The following is a 23471-nucleotide window of genomic DNA, read 5'->3' as shown; positions in this document are numbered from 1 at the left end:
TCCCAGGAGGTCTTCCTCCTTGGGATTCACGTCCTCTCCTCTCCTCAGAGGTTCGGCCATGGCGCTTATGTCAATGGCCTTGCACTCTCCTTTTGGGTTCTCTTCTGTATTGCTTGGGAGAGTACTAGGAGGGATTTCAGTGATCCTTTTACTCAGCTGGCCCACTTGTGCTTCCAGATTTCTAATGGAAGATCTTGTTTCATTCATGAAACTTACAGTGGCCTTGGATAGATTAGAGACTAGATTTGCTAAATTAGAAGCATTTTGTTCAGAGTTCTCTGTCTGTTGCTGAGTTGATGATGGAAAAGGCTTGCTATTGCTAAACCTGTTTCTTCCACCATTATTAAAGCCTTGTTGGGGCTTTTGATCCTTCCATGAGAAATTTGGATGATTTCTCCATGTTGAGTTATAGGTGTTTCCATAAGGTTCACCTAAGTAATTTACCTCTGCTATTGCAGGGTTCTCAGGATCATAGGCTTCTTCTTCAGAAGATGCCTCTTGAGTACTGTTGGATGCAGCTTGCATTCCATTCAGACTCTGAGAGATCATATTGACTTGCTGAGTCAATATTTTATTCTGAGCCAATATGGCATTCAGAGTATCAACTTCAAGAACTCCCTTCTTCATAGGCGTCCCATTATTCACAGGATTCCTTTCAGAAGTGTACATGAACTGGTTATTAGCAACCATGTCAATGAGTTCTTGAGCTTCTGCAGGCGTTTTCTTTAGGTGAATGGATCCACCTGCAGAAGTGTCCAGTGACATCTTTGATAGCTCAGACAGACCATCATAGAATATATCCAGGATGGTCCATTCTGAAAGCATGTCGGAAGGACACTTTTTGGTCAACTGTTTGTATCTTTCCCAAGCTTCATAGAGGGATTCACCTTCTTTCTATCTGAAGGTTTGAACATCAGCTCTAAGCTTGCTCAGCTTTTGAGGAGGAAAGTACTTGGCTAAGAAAGCCGTGACCAGCTTATCCCAAGAGTTCAGGCTGTCTTTAGGTTGAGAATCCAACCATAATCTAGCTCTGTCTCTTACAGCAAAAGGGAAAAGCATGAGCCTGTAGACTTCAGGATCTACTCCATTAGTCTTAACAGTATCACATATCTGCAAGAATTCAGTTAAGAACTGAAAAGGATCTTCAGATGGAAGTCCATGAAACTTGCAGTTCTGCTGCATTAGAGAAACTAACTGAGGTTTAAGCTCAAAGTTGTTTGCTCCAATGGCAGGAATGGAGATGCTTCTTCCATGTAAATTGGAATTAGGTGCAGTAAAGTCACCAAGCATCTTCCTTACATTATTATTATTTTCGGCTGCCATCTCCTCTGCCTGTTCGAAAATTTCTGAAAGGTTATCTCTGGATTGTTGTATTTTAGCTTCTCTTAATTTTTTTTTCAGAGTCCTTTCAGGTTCTGGATCTGCTTCCACAAGAATGTTCTTATCCTTGCTCCTGCTCATATGACAAGGAAGAATGGCCAGAAAAATAATGATAATAATAGAGATCCTTTATACCACAGTATAGGGATCCCTGTGTGAGTGGAAGAAGAGGGGGAGACAAAGAATGTAATATAATGGAAGAAACACAACTGTGAGGATGGAAGGAGGTGAAATGAGATGTTAGGATATGAATGAATAAATAGAATGAGATGGGGGAGGGATAATTTTCGAAAATTATTTTGAAAAAGGAGTTAGTGATTTTTGAAAATTGGTTTTTGAAAATTTGTTAGTATTTTTTCGAAAAATTTTTGAAATCAACAATAAAAAATAAAAAATAAAAATAATTAGTTAATTAAAAAGAAATTTTTGAAAAGAGGGGAGATATTTTCGAAAATTAGAGAGAGAGAGTTAGTTAGGTAGTTTTGAAAAAGTTAAGAAACAAACAAAAAGTTAGTTAGTTAGTTGAAACAAATTTTGAAAAGATAAGAAGTTAGGAAGTTAGAAAAGATATTTTGAAAAGATGTTTTTGAAAAAGATAAGATAAGAAGATATTTTTTGAAAAGATATGATAGAAATTAGTTTTTGAAAAAGATTTGATTTTTAAAATCACAATTAATGACTTGATTCACAAGAAATCACAAGATATGATTCTAGAACTTAAAGTTTGAATTTTTCTTAACAAGCAAGTAACAAACTTCAAATTTTTGAACCAAAACATTAATTGTTTAAGTTATTTTCGAAAATTATAATTTAAAATGAGAAAAAGATTTTTGAAAGATATTTTTGGAATTTTCGAAAATAACTAAGAATTTTGAAAAAGATTTGATTTTTGAAAAAGATTTTGAAAAAGATAAGATTTTCAAATTTGAAAATTTGATTTGACTCATAAGAAACAACTTGATTTTAAAAATTTTTGAAAAAGTCAACTCAATTTTCGAATTTGATGAGAGAAAAAGGGAAAGATATTTTTTTGATTTTTGAAATTTTTATGAAAAACATGAAAATTATGCAATGCATGAAATTTTTAGATCAAAACAATGAATGCATGCAAGAATGCTATGAATGTCAAGATGAACACCAAAAACACTATGAAGATCATGATGAACATCAAGAACATATTTTTGAAAAATTTTTAATGCAAAGAAAACATACAAGACACCAAACTTAGAATTCTTTAATGCTTAGACACTAAGAATTCAAGAATGCATATGAAAAACACAAAAAGACACAAAACAAAAAATCATCAAGATCAAACAAGAAGACTTACCAAGAACAACTTGAAGATCATGAAGAACACTATGAATGCATGAAATTTTCGAAAAATGCAAGATGCATATGCAATTGACACCAAACTTATAACATGACTCAAGACTCAAACAAGAAACAGAAAATATTTTTTATTTTTGTGATTTTCTAATTTTTTTTGGATTTTTATTTATATTTTTCGAAAATTTAAAAGAAAAAAATAAGGATTCCAAAATTTTTAATATGAATTCCAGGAATCTTGCCATGTTAGTCTAAAGCTTCAGTCCAGGAATTAGACATGGCTCACTAGCCAGCCAAGCTTTCAAAGAAAGCTCCAGTCCAAAACACTAGACATGGCCAATGGCCAGCCAAGCTTCAGCAGATATGGATACTTTTCAAGTATAGAATAACTAAGTGTGTGAGAATCTCTTCTTTTGTGATGGTAAGTTGAAACCCCAATCCAAAAGATTAGACATGGCTTACAGCCAGCCAGGATTCAACAAATCATCATGAAACACTAGAATTCATTCTTAAAAATTTTGAAAAAAAAAAAATTTTGAAAACATTTTTATTTTTTTCGAAAACAAAAGAGAAATTTTTGAAAAATATTTTTGAAAAATTTTTGAAAAGAAAACGAAAAGAAAATTACCCAATCTGAGCAACAAGATGAGCCGTCAGTTGTCCAAACTCAAACAATCCCCGGCAACGGCGCCAAAAACTTGGTGCACGAAATTGTGATCACATTAATGTAGTACTCTTTGTTATTGTATGGAATCATTATTATGGCTCTTTACTATGTGTGGACACAACTCCGTTCAACTAACCAGCAAGTGTACTGGGTCGTCCAAGTAATAAACCTTACGTGAGTAAGGGTCGATCCCACAGAGATTGTTGGCTTGAAGCAAGCTATGGTCACCTTGCAAATCTCAGTCAGGCGGATTTAAACATGATACTTTATTAGATTAAAATAAACAATAAAAGGGATAGAGATACTTATGTAAATCATTGGCAGGAATTTCAGATAAGCGAATGGAGATGCTTTTCGTTCCTCTGAACCTCTGCTTTCCTGCTATCTTCATCCAATCAGTCTTACTCCTTTCCATGGCTGGCTTTATGTGATACATCACCACTGTCAATGGCTACTTTCGGTCATCTCTCGGGAAAATGATCCAATGCCCTGTCACGGCACGGCTAATCGTCTGGAGGCATCACCCTTGTCAATGGCTTCATCTTATCCTCTCAGTGAATAATATGCTCACGCACCCTGTCACGGCACGGCTATTCATCTGTCGGTTCTCGATCATGCTGGAATAGGATTTACTATCCTTTTGCGTCTGTCACTAACGCCCTGCAATCGCGAGTTAAGAGCTCGTCACAGTCATTCAATCATTGAATCCTACTCGGAATACCACAGACAAGGTTTAGACTTTCCGGATTCTCTTGCATGCCGCCATCATTCTAGCTTACGCCACGAAGATTCTGGTTAGGAGATCTAAGAGATACTCATTCTAGCTTAATTCATGTAGAACAGAAGTGTTTGTCAGGAACGCGTTCATAAGGGAGAATGATGATGAGCGTCACACATAATCATCACCTTCATCACGTTCTTGGGTGCGAATGGATATCTTAGAAGCAAAATAAGAAGAATTGAATAGAAAACAGTAGTACTTTGCATTAATCTTTGAGGAACAGCAGAGCTCCACACCTTAATCTATGGAGTGTAGAAACTCTACCGTTGAAAATACATAAGTGAAGGTCCAGGCATGGCCGTGTGGCCAGCCCCCTAAACGAGATCACAGGATCAAAATACAATCCAGGATGCCAAATACAATAGTAAAAGGTCCTATTTATAATAAACTAGTCACTAGGGTTTACATGAGTAAGTAATTGATGTACAAATCCACTTCTGGAGCCCACTTGGTGTGTGTTTGGGCTTGGGCTTGAGTGTTACACGTGTAGAGGTCCTTTCTGGAGTTGAACGCCAGCTTTTGTGCCAGTTTGGGCGTTCAACTCTGGTTTTGGCTCCTTTTCTGGCGCTGGACGCCAGATTTGGGTAGAAGGCTGGCGTTGAACGCCAGTTTACGTCGTCAATTCTTGGCCAAAGTATGGACTATTATATATTTATGGAAAGCCCTGGATGTCTACTTTCCAACGCAATTGGAAGCGCGCCATTTTGAGTTCTGTAGCTCCAGAAAATCCACTTTGAGTGCAGGGAGGTCAGAATCCAACAGCATCAGCAGTCCTTTTTCAACCTCTGAATCTGATTTCTGCTCAAGTCCCTCAATTTCAGCCAGAAAATACCTGAAATCACAAAAAAACACACAAACTCATAGTAAAGTCCAGAAATGTGAATTTAACATAAAAACTAAGGAAAACATCCCTAAAAGTAACTAGATCCTACTAAAAATATACTAAAAACAATGCCAAAAAGCGTATAAATTATCCGCTCATCACTGATCATCCGTCCCGGATAGAGCCAGTGAAAGGGACGTCCCTCCCCTCTCTTGAGATCTCTGAGACGTTCCCTGATGAGCATCTATTTGCCATTCAGGAAGCACCATGGTTTGCCGATATTGCAAACTATAAAGCTGCAAGGTTCATACCCAAGGAGTACAATAGAATACAAAAGAAGAAATTAGTTACTGATGCAAAGTACTACTTGTGGGATGAACCCTATCTCTTTAAGAGATGTGCAGACAGAATTATCCGTAGGTGTGTCCCCAGAGAGGAAGCACAGAGAATCCTATGGCATTGCCATGGATCTCAATATGGAGGCCATTTCGGAGGTGAGCGAACAGCCACCAAGGTCCTCCAATGTGGCTTCTATTGGCCCACACTCTATAAAGATTCCCGAGAGTTTGTACGTAATTGTGACAGTTGCCAAAGAGCTGGTAATCTGCCTCATGGTTACGCCATGCCTCAACAAGGAATCTTGGAAATAGAGTTGTTTGATGTATGGGGAATTGACTTCATGGGACCTTTCCCACCATCATACTCAAACACTTATATTCTGGTGGCAATTGACTATGTATCAAAATGGGTTGAGGTTATTGCCACACCCACCAATGATACTAAAATAGTGCTGAAGTTCCTCCAGAAACATATCTTTAGCAGGTTTGGTGTCCCTAGAGTGTTAATCAGTGATGGGGGCACTCACTTCTGCAATAAACAGCTTTACTCTGCCATGGTTCGGTATGGAATTCGCCACAAGGTGGCCACTCCATATCATCCACAAACCAATGGGCAGGCTGAAGTCTCTAACAGAGAATTAAAAAGAATCCTGGAACGGACAGTAAATACCCGTAGAAAGGATTGGGCAAGGAGCTTGGATGATGCTCTGTGGGCTTACAGAACAGCATTCAAGACCCCTATAGGGACCTCTCCATACCAACTCGTGTATGGTAAGGCATGCCACTTGCCCGTGGAACTGGAACATAAGGCCTACTGGGCAACCAGATTCCTAAACTTAGATGCCAAATTAGCAGGAGAAAAACGATTGCTCTAGCTAAATGAGCTAGAGGAATTCAGATTCACAGCTTTCGAAAATGCCAAGCTTTATAAAGAAAAATAAAAAAAATGGCATGACAGAAAGCTGTCATCTAGAATCTTTGAACCAGGACAGAAGGTCCTGTTGTTTAACTCTAGACTCAGGCTATTCCCCGGGAAACTGAAATCCCGGTGGAGGGGACCATACGTGATTACAAGTGTGTCACCATATGGTTACGTGGAGCTTCAAGATATTGATTCTGATAAGAAGTTCATTGCCAATGGACAAAGAATCAAGCATTATCTTGAAGGCAACATCGAGCAAGAATGCTCAAGGCTGAAGCTAGATTAAAAGCTCAGCAAGGTCCAGCTAAAGACAATAAAGAAGCGCTTGCTAGGAGGCAACCCAGCCATGGGGCAACAATCCTCTAAGCATTTTGCCCTATTTCTATCTTTATTTTTTATATAGAGTTCATTGACAACAAGGTAAATAATCATTTACAGAAGACCTCGGCACACAAAACAGAGTAAAAGAGCTCAATGGCAAGAAAACGCCAGTAAAGGGGCATTTTGGGCGTTCAACGCCCAAAATGGGCATCCACTGGGCGCTAAACGCCAGTAATGGCAGCATTTGGGCATTCAACGCCAGAAATGGCCACCCACTGGGCGTTGAACGCCAGGAATGGCAGCAACTGGGTGCTGAACACCCAGGAGATCAGCATTTGGGCGCTGAACGCCCAAAACAGGCAGTGTTTGGGCGTTCAAACGCCAGGAGGACAGGGAGGAGCCAAATCCAGTAATCCCACACGTATTTCCATTCTAATTTATAATTTTATGATTCAATACATGATTTTATTTACATAAACATGTCAAGAACCCTGATTTCTAAAAATCCTACCCTCAAAATATCAAATGTATCTTAATTCATAAGCACACACCCTCTTTGCAAAATCAATCCAACTCTTTTAAAATCTTTTCCAAAAACAAATCTATCTTTTTCACTCTAAAATCTTTTCAATATCTTTTTCATATTATCTTTTTCAAAAACCCAGATTTATCTTTTTCAAAAATCTATCCTATCTTTTCAAAATCAAACTATATCTTCTATCTTATCTTTTTCAACTCAATCTTTTTATCTTATCTCTTCCAATTTTTCGAAAATCCACCCCCCCACCCCTTTAAATTGGGTTCGGCCTCCCCCCTCCTCCATCACCAAGTGCACCTCGATCTCCTTCTATCCCTCTCCTTTCTTTTCTTTTGCTTGAGGACAAGCAAACCTCTAAGTTTGGTGTGTTTACCCGAGATCACTAAGATCATGGCTCCCAAAGGAAAACAATCCACTCCAAGAGGCAAGAAAGAGAGCGTTCCAAAACCACTTTGGAATCAAGGGAAGTTCTTATCTAAAGAACATTCAGACCATTATCTTAAAGTAATGGGTCTGAGATCAGTGATCCCGGAAGTGAGATTCGATCTGAAAGAAGATGAATATCCGGAGATCCAGGAGCAAATTCGAATCAGGAACTGGGAAGTCCTAGCTAATCCTGAAACGAAAGTAGGAAGGAACATGGTCCAGGAGTTCTATGCTAATATGTGGCAGACTGACAAGCAAAGACTATCTGGAACAGCCTGCTACGAATTTCGGACCATGGTCAGGGGAAAGATTGTTCATACCACCCCTGACAAGATCAGAGAGATATTAAAGCTACCGCAGCTAAAGGATGATCCAGACTCCTTCAACAGGAGGATGATGAGAGCAGACATTGGCCTGGATAAGATTCTAGAGGACATATGTATCCCTGGAGCCAGGTGGACCACCAACACCAAGGGCGTCCCAAATCAGCTCAAGAGAGAGGATCTCAAACCAGTTGCCAGAGGATGGCTGGACTTCATTGGGCGTTCTCTGTTGCCCACCAGCAACCATTCTGAAGTCACAGTTAAAAGAGCAGTGATGATTCATTGCATCATGATGGGAAAGGAAGTGGAGGTTCATCAGCTGATTTCAACAGAACTCTATAAGATTGCTAACAAAAATTCAAGAGAGGCCAGGTTGGCTTATCCAAGCGTGATTTCTCTGCTCTGCAAGGACGCTGGAGTCAAGATGGGAATAACTGAATATATCCTAATTGAAAAGTCAATCACCAAAGCATCAATGGAGAGACAACAAGCACAGGAGGAACATATCAAGAAGAGAGCACAGGAATTCCTCCCAGAGATTCCTCAAGCGGAATATTGGGAATATCTTGAGACGTCTGTCACCAAGATACAGGAAGCTATGGAGCAAATAATAAAACAACAGAAGGAACACAGTCAAATGCTGACCCATATGCTTAAAGAACAAGAGGAGCAGGGACGTGACTTAAGGGAACTGAAGCGCCAAAAATCTTCTGTGATACCAAGCCTCCCAAGGATCAGAGGAACCCCCATACCCCCAAAATAAAGGTTGTTAATTTCCAATTTCTGCCTTAACTCTGTGACAGTGTCCTTATAAAAGTACCTTAGAAGTCATATAGTAGTAATTAGTATCTATTTTGATTTTATCTCCAATTAAGCTATAGTTTATTTTTCTCATCATCATTAAACATGAATAAAATAGTAGATCTTTTGAATAAGAAGCAATAAAATTTCGAGTTTAAATAAAACAAATTCTAATTGGTTAAATGTGGTGGCAATGCTTTCTGTCTTCTGAATGAATGCTTGAACAGTGCATATGTCTTTTGAATTTGTTGTTTAAGACTGTTAAATATGTTGGCTCTTGAAAGAATAATGAACATGAGACATGTTATTGATAATCTGAAAAATCATAAAAATGATTCTTGAAGCAAGAAAAAGCAGCAAAGAACAAAGCTTGCAGAAAAAAAAAAAGCAAGCAGAAAAAGCCAATAACCCTTAAAACCAAAAGGCAAGGGCAATTAAAAAGGATCCCAAGGCTTTGAGCATCAGTGGATAGGAGGGCCTAAAGGACTGAAATCCTGGTCTAAGCGGCTAATCCAAGCTGTCCCTAACCATGTGCTTGTGGCGTGCAGGTGTCAAGTGAAAACTTGAGACTGAGCGGTTAAAGTCAAGGTCCAAAGCAAAAAGAAGAGGGTGCTTAAGAACTCTGGACACCTCTAATTGGGGACTTTAGCAAAGCTGAGTCACAATCTGAAAAGGTTCACCCAGTTATGTGTCTGTGGCATTTATGTATCCAGTAGTAATACTGGAAAACAAACTGCTTAGGGCCACGGCCAAGACTCATAAAGAAGCTGTGTTCAAGAATCATCACACTGAACTAAGAGAATCAATAACACTATCTGAATTCTGAGTTCCTATAGATGCCAATCACTCTGAGCTTCAATGGATAAAGTGAGATGCCAAAACTGTTCAGAAGCAAAAAAGCTACTAGTCCCGCTCATCTAATTAGAATCTGAGCTTCAATCAAGAACTCTGAGATATTATTGCTTCTCAACCTATTAGTCTTCTATTTTATTTGTCTAGTTGCTTGAGGACAAGCAACAGTTTAAGTTTGGTGTTGTGATGAGCGGATATTTTATACGCTTTTTGGGGATAATTTCATATAGTTTAGAGTATGTTTTAGTTAGTTTTTAGTCTATTCCTAGTAGTTTTTAGGAAAAATTCATATTTCTGGACTTTACTATGAGTTGTGTGTTTTTCTGTAATTTCAGGTATTTTTCTGGCTGAAATTGAAGGAGCTGAGCAAAAATCTGATTCAGGCTGAAAAAGGACTGCTGATGTTGTTGGATTCTGACCTCCCTGCACTCAAAGTAGATTTTCTGGAGCTACAGAACTCGACATGGCATGCTTCCAATTGCGTTGGAAAGTAGACATCCAGGGCTTTCCAGCAATATATAATAGTCCATACTTTGCATAAGGATAGACGACGTAAACTGGCGTTCAACGCCAGTTCTCTGCCCAATTCTGGCGTCCAGCGCCAGAAAAGGATCAAAAACTGGAGTTGAACGCCCAAACTGGCATAAAAACTGGCGTTCAACTCCACAAATGGCCTCCGCACGTGAATTGCTTAAAGTCTCAGCCCCAGCACACACCAAGTGGGCCCCAGCACACCAAGTGGGCCCCAGAAGTGGATCTTTGCATCATCCATCATAGTCCACTCATATTTTGTAACCCTAGGCTACTAGTTTAGTATTTAAACAACTTTTAGAGACTTATTCTGTATCTCATGACATTTCAGATCTAAAACTTTGTATTCTCTGACGGCATGAGTCTCTAAACCCCATTGTTGGGGGTGAGGAGCTCTGCTGTGTCTCGATGAATTAATGCAAGTATTTCTGTTTTCCATTCAAAAACGCTTGTTCCTATCTAAGATGTTCATTCGCGCTTAACCGTGATGAAGGTGATGATCTGTGACATTCATCACCTTCCTCAAATCATGAACGCGTGCTTGACAACCACCTCCGTTCTATATACGATTGAATGAGTATCTCTTAGATTCCTTGATCAGAATCTTCGTGGTATAAGCTAGAACTGATGGCGGCATTCATGAGAATCCGGAAAGTCTAAACCTTGTCTGTGGTATTCCGAGTAGGATTCAAGGATTGAATGACTGTGACGAGCTTCAAACTCCTGAAGGCTGGGCGTTAGTGACAGACGCAAAAGGATAGTAAATCCTATTCCAACCGAATCGAGAACCAACCGGTGATTAGCCGTGCTGTGACAGAGCGCGTGAGCGTAGTTTTCACTGGAAGGATGGAAGGTAGCCATTGACAACGGTGATCCACCAACACACAGCTTGCCATAGGGGGACATGCGTGTATGAATCAGAAGACAGAGGAAAGCAGAGATTCAGAAGACAAAGCATCTCCAAAACTCTAACATATTCTCCATTACTGCACAACAAGTAACCTTTAATTTATGCTCTACTGGTTATTCACAATTCAATTGATAAACATAATTGACTTCCTGACTAAGATTTACAAGATAACCATAGATTGCTTCAAACCAACAATCTCCGTGGGATTCGACCCTTACTCACGTAAGGTATTACTTGGACGACCCAGTGCACTTGCTGGTTAGTGGTACGCGTTGTGAAAAGTGTAATTCACAATTCGTGCACCAATACCCAAGCATCATAAAATAACAAATTACACTAGGGTTGAGAATCTTATCATACCCAAGGTTCAATGAGACAATATTACTCTTTTTCTTCAAGAGAGTTGGGTCCTATAACATCAAAGAGCCCAAAATCTCAACATATTTCTCCATGAAACTCGAAATTTAGGGATGAATAACTGAAATGATTTGGTGTCTTACCTCCAGAATAAATTTGTGGTTTTTGTAGAGCTCTTAGTGGTGAACACGTGGCCACAAACGGTGCAGCAATCGGAGCTCTAGATCAAAAGTTATGGTGGTTTGAAGATCAAATGAGAGAAAGAACTTGAGAGAGTGTTCTTCCCCCTTTACCTTCCATTTCAGCGTGTAAGAGTGCTATGTGAGGAGAGAGAGTGCTGTTTTAGGGTTCTTTAGGTTTAGTTAGATTGGGCTAAGAGCCCACTATGGGTCCGGTTGGCCCGGTTTGGCCCGTTCGGTCTAATTTTGATCCGATTTCTATAAAATTGGTATCGAAATTCTCGTCTCAATCTCCTCTATCATATTAAGCCATAAAAATCACATTTTTAGCTTTCTAGAATAAATTATCATTTATGAGTTAATTAGTCATTAATTAACTGGGTTTTACATTCTACCTACCTAATTGAGAATTTTGCCCACAAAATTCAAATTCAATTACCTGAGACCAAATGCGGGTAATCCGCTCGCATCTCCGACTCGAGCTCCCAAGTGTGCTCCTCAACACCGGCTCGACTCCTTGCTGATAAACCCCAAATTTGTGGTTTATCTTGTGCTTATTTTAGGGGATTTTATCACATTTTCCCACATTTATTCAATGAAATAGCATGGTTTTGTAATTCCCCATTTATTTGTGCTTAAGTGTAAAAACATGCTTTTTAGGCCCTTAAATTGGTGATTTGAATTCACTTTAATTCCATTCGATGCCTTGATGTGTTTGTTGAGGGATTTCAGGTTCATAAGGCAAGTATCGGATGGAACAAATGAAGAGAAAAGCATGCAAAAGGGAGAATTCATGAAGAAATGAGCTTTTAGAAAATTGAGGGCCACGCGCATGCGTCATGCACGTGTACGCGTGCATTGGAGATCTTGCAAGAGATGCGCACGTGCCCTGCACGCTTACGCGTGGATAGGAGTTTTTGACATCGACGCGCACGCGTCACCCATGCGTACGTGTGATGCTCGGCACGTGACCCACTTAAAGTGAAATTGCTGGGGGCAATTTTTGAGCTGCCCAGGCCCAAATCCAACTTGTTTCTGAGGGTATTTGATGCAGAATTGAAGATTGAGCAAAGGGGGGGAACTTAGTTGTAGAATAGCATCATGTAGCTTAGTTTCTAGAGAGAGAAGCTCCCTCTTCTCTCTAAAATTAGGTTAGGATTAGGTTAATTTCTCTTAGATCTAGATTTGATTACTTGATTTCATCTTTTTCCTTTATGAATTCTTGCTTCTACACCTTTATTCTCTTAGTTTGTGATGTTAATTTTACTTTTATGCCTCTTTAATGTTCATGCACTCATGTTGGATTTGGATCTCTTTTAATGCAATTTAATGTTTGATGTTCTTTTATTGATGATTTGAGTTGTGAATTTACTTTCCTTGCAATTGGTAGTTGTTAGATTTTATTCTTCCTTGCAATTTATTATGCTTTCCTTGTATGCCTTCCAAGTGTTTGACAAAATGCTTGGAAGGATTAGAGTAGATTTTGAGCATTCTTGGCTTGGAAAGAGTAATTAGGTAATCTTGAGTCATGAATATCCAACTCATGTTGGAGATCTAGAGTTGTTAGTTAATATGATTTCATTGACTCTAATCTCTTGCTAATTCCATTATTAAGTTGATTAGGAATTTTGGATTGAGATTAACTAGTCTTGTTTGACTTTCTCTTATGGAAGATAACTTACACCTTTTTCCAACATTGGAGATAACGAAATAGGATAAATTCTTGTTAATTATTATTATTATTAACTAGGATAGAAAGCCTATATTCTCAATCCTTGTCATGAATATCTCTCTCTATTAATTGCTTTCTTTAATTGCTCTCTTTATTTTTCTTGCCATTTAAATTCTTGCCCCTTTATCAACTAAACCCCTTGCACCTTCATAGCCAATAATTGACCACTTCATTTCAATTCCTTGTGAGGCGACCCGAGGTTTAAATACTTCGGTTAACTTTTCATTGGGGTTTGTACTTGTGACAAAACCAAATTAAATTTTATGTGAGAATTGTTTGTTGGTTTGGAGCTATGCTTACAACGAAGTTCTTATTTCTACAAGAGAAATTCTAGACACACGACAAATTCTCTTATATCAAATTTCTGGCGCCGTTGCCGGAGAATTGCAATGGTGCTATATTGTTGGCTATTGTATATATTGTGAATAGCTTGATTTTTGGCTTGTTTGTTAGTTTTTTCTAGTTGTAGGATTTTGCTCTCTTTGTTCTTATTGGTATTTGTTCTTATTTTCTCTTGTCACTATGAATTTTCATCCTGTTGGCTATGAGTGTGGTTACAACTATGTTGTAGAAGTTGGAAATAGAAGCTACAATGAGGATATGCATCAAAGATTTAGAGATCAAAGGTGGGAGGAGCCCCAAGCTTATGGACAACCTTCTTGGCAACAACCTCCTCTGACTTCTTATTGGTACAATTCAAATCTTGGTGCATATCAATCTAATGTATGTGATGATCCTCATTGTGGTTGTCAACCACAAGCATCATATGCATATGAACCCCCTCCTCAATATAACCCTCCACCATACTCACAAGCCTCATACCACTATTCACCTCCATATGACCCCAACCCATATCTACCATACCCAAGGTTCGAAAAACCGGACCGGTCATCAAACCGCTCTAGCTACTGGTTCACTGGTTTATTGGTCTAACCGGTGGTTCAACCGAAAAAACTGTTTTAAAATAAAATAATAAATAATTATAAATAAACATCCTAAAATATAAATATAGTATAATATAAATATTAAAATAATTCTCAAATAATTGACCACTTCATTGCAATTCCTTGTGAGACGACCCGAGGTTTAAATACTTCAGCTAACTTTTCATTGGGGTTTGTACTTGTGACAAAACCAAATTAAATTTGATGTGAGAATTGTTTGTTGGTTTGGAGCTATGGTTACAATGAAGTTCTTATTTCTACAAGAGAAATTCTAGACACACGACAAATTCTCTTATATCACTTGCTACTTTGACTAACAAAACCTCTTTCTCACGCAACTGTTTGATACTAGTATCGTCAATTCTGACGGGAGCCACCGGAAGTGTCAAATCTTCTTTTAACTGAACCGATTCAGGTTCTAACACATGGCTAATATCAGGAGTATACTTCCGAAGCTGCAACACCTGAAATACGTCGTGCAGGTTCGAAAGATGAGGTGATAGAGCCATTCGATACGCACCGGTCCGACCCTCTCCAGGATCTGAAACGGACCGATGTACCGAGGATTTAACTTCTTTGCTTTAATTTCCCTACCCACTCCTGTGGTTGGAGTCACTTTAAGGAAAACATGGTCTCCTTCCTCAAATTCTAAGGGCTTCCGCCTCTGATCGACATAACTCTTCTAACGACTCTGCGCAGTGAGTATCCTATCTCAGATTTTCTTGACTTGTTCAGTGGTCTCAGCTATCATCTTCGGCCCCAACAAGCCCTTCTCCCCAGCTTCATACCAACATAACAGACTTTCCGTCCATACAAAGCCTCATACGGAGCCATTCCGATGCTCGCATGGTAGCTATTATTGTACGCAAACTCCACTAACAACTTATACCGATCCCAACTCGCCGGTTGGTCCAAAATGCAAGCCCTCAACATATCCTCTGATGTCTAGATCGTCCTCTTGGATTGACCATCTGTCTGAGGATGGTAAGCTGTACTCAAGCTTAATCGGGTTCCGAAAGCCTTCTGAAATGCACCCCAAAACCTTGAAGTGAAACAAGGATCTCTATCAGAGATTATAGTAGCGGGTACACCATGAAGTCTCACAATCTCCTTTATGTACAACTGTGCTAACTCCTCAAGAGTGTAATTCATCTGAATGGGTAAAAAGTGAGCTGACTTAGTCAGTCGGTCCACAATCACCCAAACCGCATCAAAACCGGCCCTAGTCCTTGGCAATCCAGACACAAAATCTATCGCAATGCTTTTCCATTTCCATTGCAGAACCTCTAAAGGTTGCAATGTCCCGGAAGGTCTCTTGCATTCGATCTTTACCTTCTGACAAGTTAAGCACTTTGAGACGTATTCCGCCACATCATTCTTCATACCCAACCACCAAAACATCGCTTTCAAATCATGGTACATCTTAGTGCTCCCCGGGTGAATAGAGAATCCACTTTTGAGTGCTTCCTTTAAAATATCTTGTCGCAAAGTGCCAACATCCGACACAATGATCCTATCCTTGAATCTCCATAGCCCATCCTTATCCTCTGACACTCTCCACCATTTTCCTTGCTCTTTAGAAGTTCGGATTTAAAGTCACTTGTGATCTGCAATCGACTCAAGCATAGAGTTCCAGACACTTCTTGAACACCAATCTTCAGACTCTCGAATTCTTGAGTAACTTCTCTTCTTGAAGCATCATCCAAGCAGCGTACAACGACTTCCGACTTAGCGCATCCGCCACTACATTAGCTTTCCTCGGATGGTAATTCAACTCAAATTCGTAGTCCTTAGTAACTCCATCTACCTCCTCTGCCTCATATTGAGCTCTTTCTGATCAAAGAGGTATTTCAAGTTTTTGTGATCAGAGAAGACTTGGAACTTAACCCCATAGAGGTAATGCCTCCACACCTTCAAGGCGAATACAACTGCAGTAAGTTCTAAATCGTGCGTAGGGTAGTTAACTTCATGTGGTCTCAACTGTCGTGAGGCATACGCCACCACATTACGATGCTGCATCAGCACGCACCCTAGACCCTTCAGTGAGGCATCGCAGTACACCTCAAATGGCTCGTTTGGCTCTGGTAACACCAACACAGGTGCAGTGGTCAACTTTTGCTTCAACGCCTGAAAACTCTCCTCACACTCAGGAGTCCAAACAAACGGCACATCCTTGCGAGTTAACTTTGTCAACGGCAAAACTATTTGCGAAAAGCCCTTGATAAATCTCCGGTAGTAGCCAGCTATGCCCAGAAAATCCCTTATCTCAGTTACTGAGGTTAGTTGCCTCCACTCCATCACTGCTTCCACTTTAGAAGGATCTACAGTTATCCCCTGTTTACTCACCACGTGACCCAGAAACTTCACTTCACTCTTCCAGAATTCACAGTTAGACAGTTTCGCATAGAGTTTCTTTTCCTTCAATATCTGGAACACGGTCTTCAAATGTTCCGCATGCTCCTCTTCAGCCTTGGAATAAATCAGTATGTCATCAATGAAGACAACAACGAATTTATCCAGAAATCGATGGAAGACTCTGTTCATATAGTCCATAAATACTGCAAGAGCGTTTTTCAAACCAAAAGACATTATAGTGTACTCGTAATGATCATAACGACTCCTAAAAGCAGTCTTAAGGATATCCTCACCCCTCACCCTTATCTGGTGATAACCGGATCGCAAGTCGATCTTGGAGAAAACCCCAACTCCTTGTAACTGATCCATGAGATCGTCAATCCTTGGCAGCGAGTACTTATTCTTTATTGTGACCTTGTTCAGCTGCCTGTAATCCACACAAAGTCGCATACTCCCATCTTTCTTCTTTACCAGTAACACTGGCGCAACCCATGGAGAAACACCTAGTCGGATAAAGTTATTACCCAACAGATCCTCTAACTGAGACTTTAGCTCAACTATTTCTAGCGGTGACATCCTATAAGGAGCACTCGAGATTAGTTCAGCCCCAGGCACCAACTCAATAGCAAACTCAACCTCTCGGTTAGGTAGAAATTCACCAATATCGTTGAGGAACACCTCCGAAAACTCACACACAACCAGAATTTTTTCCAATCTTTGATCATCACCCAAAACACCCGCTGTTAACAACAGAATATCCTGACATTCGGCCCCAGAACAATTCACCAACATAGCGTTCAAGTAATAACTATTCAACACAACCGGCCCTTCTGTATCTTCCGGCATGAAGTACACCGATTTTGCAGAACAGTCGAGCAGAACATGGTTCTTAGATAACCAATCCAAACCCAAGATAAGGTCAAGACCGATTATCAGTAAAGAGATTAAATCATGAACAAAATCACGTTGTTGGACCCTAAATGAAACTTGCGGGCATCCTAGCCTAGTTACCATGTCTTCAAGGGTGGCATTATACACCTTTAGGTCATAACCTAAGACTACAATCTTCAATCCTAACTCATGAGCTTTTTCAAATGCAATAAATGAATGTGTTTCTCCCGAATCAAATAAAGCATTTAAAGTTTGACCAGCCATTTCACAGTTACCTCGGATAAGTGTCTCGGATCCCTTGGCACCTATAGCTGAGGTGGTGAATACCCAACCAGTCTGCTGTGCCCTCCCAACACCTTGCTTCTGCTTCTTCGGACAGTTTGTGGCCTTATGTCCCGCCTTACCACAAGAATAGCACAAGCCCCACCGGCCTTGCACGGGGCTCCCAGATGGTGACTTCCGCACCTAGCACAAGCTTGCTCACTCTGAGGCTGCTTCCCAAATCTCTTTCCTTGGGAGTTGTTGTTGGTCTTCCTGAAAGAGCCTCCCCGCTTGAAAGGAAGACCTCTAGGTGCAAAGTTCTTCCCTCGATTCCGTGGGAATGATCCCTTGTAACTTCCCCTCTCGGCACCTGCCTTCTTAACACACTCTTCAGCAACCCTACTCTTGTTTACCAACTCGGAGAAAGTCCTAATCTCCATTGGTTCCACTGAACTGAAGATATCACTCTGGAGTCCTCCTTCATACTTAATGCACTTCCATTCCTCATAGTCTCCCGGAGTTCCCTGACACATACGGGAAAACCTGAACAGCTCCTCAAACTTGTCGGTATACTTAGATACGGACATAGTACCCTGCTTCAGCTGTAGTAACTCAAGTTCCTTGGCCGTCCTGGCAGAAGTTAGAAAGTACTTCTGATAAAACTCATCCAAGAAGGCATCCCAGGTGATAGGGTCATCACCCTGCTGCAGTAGACGTCGGACTCCTTGCCACCAATACGACGCTTCCCCAGTGAGCAGATAAGTGGCAAACTCAACACACTGCCCTTCAGGTACCATCAGTGCTTGCAGTGCTCACTCCATAGCCTGAAACCAGGTATCAGCTTCAGTCGGACTAGTAATTTCCTTGAACTTAGGTGGATTAACCTTCAAAATAGTTGCCAGTGTCATCGGGCCCTGAGCTCCACCTCCATCATTGCTTTGGTTGTTCATCTGTTGTCCAAGAGCCGCAGTAGTGGCCTGTATAGCAGCAGCCATATTCTCCAACGCCGCCATAAAATCTACCGGGTTATTTTGGTTAGCTCCCGGTCCCTGAGTATTAGTACGGCCTCTCCCATGACCTCGATCGCGTCCACGAGGCGCCATGTAGTTCCTATATACACTAAACAATCGATATTAAGTTGATCAGTCTCAATATCGGAAGTCTAGTACTTCAAAGTCCCAAATGTATGCTCATGAACATTTATGCCAATTATATCAATCAGATATACTAATAGCACATAACACACATACAGAGAATGCACAGAAGCAAAGTCAGTCCGTCCCTCAGGCTCTACAGGAACGAACTGCTCTGATACCATAATGTAACACCCTACCATACAGAGTCTTATGCTTAAGTCATAATTCAGAGAATGGCAAGGTATTACGACCTCTAAAAATAAAATTTAGTACGTATAGTAGTGTGAAAAATGTTTATAACTAGGAGCCTTTGAAGAAAAAGGGGATAAAATAAAATCGTAACTCGAAAGCGCAACACTCCGATGGATAACATAACGAACAAGGATAAGATAACGCGAGATTATATATACACAAAAGAGTGTCAAAAATAGGAATATCAAAACTCAAAATTTGGTTGTGAAGATAACCGGTCCGAGCATAGAAGTATATACAAATATATAAAGTAAGAAACCCAAGGGAAACCTCGAGGACAAACTATCAAAACCTATTCTCCAAAACCACCTTTAAGAGGAGTCAAAATAGTATATTTATATACATTATTTAGTAGAGATAAAAGTATCTAAGTGAAAACATAAAATCAAAGTAAAATCCCAAGGAACAAGGATCTTTGCTTATCCAGAAGTCTCCAGCATGCCTCAGCGAGAAGCCTCACGTCCTGCATCTGAAAACCACAAAATCTGCATGGGTGAGAACCGGATGTTCTCAGTATGGTAACAGTACCCACATATCTAACATGTAATGTCCTGGAAAAGCCAAAGACAATCCTAGAACTTCCTCCAGATAAATTAAAGCTTATAAATAGGCTAAACCATAAATGGCAACTGACTAAAGATTCTTCAATCTATCTACTACTTCCCTTTCCAAGTCCTTCAGACCTCCCAACCACCAACAGGAGTATAATATTGCAAACACAGTTATTTCAGACAAGAGATATACAAATAGGAAACAGATATGGTATCTAGACAATTAGCAAGTAATATGCAGTCAATTAGGTAATTCCAAACAATTCACGTAATATGCATATGATGAATACCTGTCCTTAACAGCTGATGATATCATCTGTCGGTTATATAGCCAACCCGACAAGTCCTGGTAGCTAACCATTGGACTGTCCCTCTGTCGTGCATCCCCAACTCGAGTTATGCTCAACATAATCATGATCATAATCATAATCCATATCCAACACCCTCACTGGTGTATATTCACGGGGGCCAGCTCATCCGGAACTTTCACAATGTCCGGCCACACTTACGACATAGGGTCAACAGAGTATCGAGTCTCCACCTGGAGCACATGATGGCTAGCCACTACTTTCACCTAGGGAAACTCGTATCTCAGATAGTGGAAGTGCAACATTCACATTTCATTCAATAGCATATAGGCATTTATACTCGGCCATAATCAATAATGGCTCTGTCGTAACCCGGCAATAACTCAGCCATCCATCTCACAGTTCAATCCAAAACCAGCCAATTTATTAACAAATACAGCCTAACACCTCATGGCACATACAGCACTTCCACCGCCATGCTCCGTATCTCATATAGTCATCTTTGATCATCATTGATCATAAGTTTTCCCTTTCTTCATTCACAAGTTACCACATCCCCTAGCCCATTTCTCATTGCTAGGCATATCATAATGATTTAAGACATAAAGGGGTGAGATCGGAGACTTAGAAGTATGAAATTTGGCTTTTAAAACTCAAAAATCAACTTTCGAATAAAAATAGGGCCACGCATACGCGTCCTCCACGCGCACGCGTGGATGGCCAAAAGTTCATCGATGCGTATGCGTCGCCCACGCGCACGCGTAGCTGGAAAAACAACCAAGTGACGCCTGCGCATCAGCCACGCGTACGCATGGGTGTGTTTGTGCCCCACGCACAAAACTAGCACAATTCTGGCACAACTCTCGGGAAAATGGCTGGGCATTTGGTGCAGCGCATCAATGCGCACGTGTGGATGTCACGTTTTTGAAAAATGACGTGTACGCGTCAGGCACGCCTACGCGTGGGGAGTATTCTGCTAAAAATTTCTCTAAGTTAAAAGCTGTAGAATTTCACCGATTAAACCCCCAATCTTTCAATGGACATAGCTTCTTCATTTTAAGTCATTTTTTGCCCGTTCTTTGAACGGCATGAACATCCCGGATCCAATTTCATTTCTAAACAAAGTTGGCACAAAACAGGGATCCAGAGTCCAAGTTATGTCCCATCAAAGTATGCCCAAAAACTATATTTTCATACAAAACCACAAAGTGCCATTTTCAAAACAAACCAATTTCATCCCTTTTTAAAATCAACCAAAACATACCAAAAATCAACATCAAGCCACCTCAACTCATACATTAACATTTTTATCAAAAATCACAACCACCATGCCACCATTTTAATACATCTCAATCAAATGGCTGAAAATTCAAACACATTAACATGTCATACATCCTTCCTTATTCCAATTTCCAATAATACCATTTCCAATCAACCGTCATTATACATAGTCAATATCATACCTACCATCAACATGGTTTCATGATAAACCACTATTTTATGGTTTATCTTGTGCTAATTTGAGTGATTTTTATCAATTTTTTGCTCATTTATTCATATAATTTGCATGATTTTACAATTCCTTCCTAATTCTGTGATATAGTTGAAAACATGTTTCCTAGGCCTTTAAACTGTCAATTTTAATTATCCTTCATTACCATTCGATGCCGTGATCTGTGTGTTAAGTATTTTCAGGCTTTATAGGGAAGGAATGGCTTAGAGGATGGAAAGGAAACATGCAAAAGTGGAAAGAACGCGAAAAATGAAGTTTTGAGAAGCTGGCAGTGACGTGCACGCATGGGCGATGCGTACGCGTGCCTAGCGCAGAAGACAAGCGACGCGTATGCGTGACAAGGAATATCGCCAAACACGCGCACGCGTGACCTACGCATACGCGTGACATGCGCCACGTGTAGAAAGTTGCAGAAAGCGCTGGGGGCGATTTCTGGGCTCCTTTTGGGCCCAATTCCAATCTCAAGAACACATAATAGATGCTGCAGAATGGGGGAATCATGGAGAATATTCATACACTTCTCATTATTCACAATTGAGGTTTTAGATGTAGTTTCTAGAGAGAGAGGCTCTCTCGTCTATCTAGGTTTTAGGATTTCTCTTAGTTTTAGGATTAGCTTTTCTTAATTTTAGATTCTACTTTGCTTCAATTTAGTTTTATTCTACTCTTAATTGTTCTAATCCTTTAGTTTGGCTATTTCTCTTGTTGATTTATTTATTTTTCCAATTTAGCTTTATGAATTCTAATGTTAGACTTGATTTTCTATTTAATGCAATTTGAAGTATTTCAGATTTATTGCTTCTTCCTTTAATTGTTATCATTGATGCTTGCAATTGTTGGTTTTAGATTTTACATTCCTTATTACTTTTCTATGTTTTTATGTTATGCCTTCCAAGTGTTTGTTAAAATGCTTAGGAGGGTTTTAAGTTAGATTTTTATGTTCTTGGCTTTGGTTGAGTAATTAGAAACTCTTGAGTTATCAAACTCCTTTGTTGATTGATAATTGAAAGTTGATAATTGACTTGAATTCCACTAACTCTAGTCTTTCCTTTGGAATTGACTAGGACTTGAGGATTCATATTGATTTATCCATTTGACTTACTTTCATAGTTAGAGGTTAACCAAGTGGGAGCAATGAACAATTCTCATCACAATTGATAAGGATAGCTAGGATAGAACTTCTAATTCTCATACCTTGCCAAGAACTTTCTTAGTTATTAATTTAATTTATTATCATTTACATTCCTTGTTCCTTATTTCAAAAAAAAAAACCAAAAAGATACTATCTCATAACCAATAGTAACATACTTTCCTGCAATTCCTTGAGAGACGACCCGAAGTTTAAATACTTCGGTTTATTTTATTGGGTTTGCTTTAGTGACAACCAAATTTTTGTATGAAAGGATTCTTTGTTGACTTTGAAACTATACTAGCAATGAAAATTTATTGTGAATTCTTTACTAGCAAAAATCCTCTCATCATTTCACTCACAAATCCACCTCAATCATTCATCAAGCATATATCATAACATGCATTTTTCTCACACATCACACCATCAAGGCATCAATATTCATAATCACATATATGATCACATCATATATATCAACCATTCCACAACATCAACAATTCAATGCCTATCTTATGGCCTCTATCCTAAGTTTTCACACCACATTATATTTTAGATACAAGAAACGGAGACCATACCTTAGCCGATTTTCCACGCTCAATCAGAGCACTTCCAAACCACTTTTTCACAAGATTTCAAGGTCTTAACACCTCCAAGAACAGACTTTTGCACACCAAAGCCCTCTTCCAAGCTTTCCAAGATCCCAATCAAGCTTCAATATTCACATACACACTACCTAAGCCACAATTATCATACCCAAACACAACATCTCAATACCCAGGCATCATAAAATAACAAATTACACTAGGGTTGAGAATCTTACCACACCCAAGGTTCAAGATTACTCTTTTCCTTTAAGAGAGTTGGGTCTTATAACATCAAAGAGTCCAAATTCTCAACACATTTCTCCATGAAACTCGAAATTTA

General features: G+C 39.7%; 1 non-coding gene across 1 annotated transcript; it reads left to right on the top strand.

Moving 5' to 3' along the window:
* The first annotated feature begins 819 nt into the window (after positions 1 to 819).
* LOC112739658 (small nucleolar RNA R71) lies at positions 820 to 927 on the top strand. Its single transcript, XR_003170592.1, has one exon. It is a non-coding gene; the product is annotated as a small nucleolar RNA R71 (small nucleolar RNA).
* The last annotated feature ends 22544 nt before the right edge of the window (positions 928 to 23471 follow it).

This window comes from Arachis hypogaea, chromosome 13 (genome assembly GCF_003086295.3).
Source record: "Arachis hypogaea cultivar Tifrunner chromosome 13, arahy.Tifrunner.gnm2.J5K5, whole genome shotgun sequence".
Taxonomy (NCBI): Eukaryota; Viridiplantae; Streptophyta; class Magnoliopsida; order Fabales; family Fabaceae; genus Arachis; species Arachis hypogaea.
Note: the sequence above shows the minus strand (reverse complement) of the source record. Positions and strands in the feature narration are given on the sequence as shown.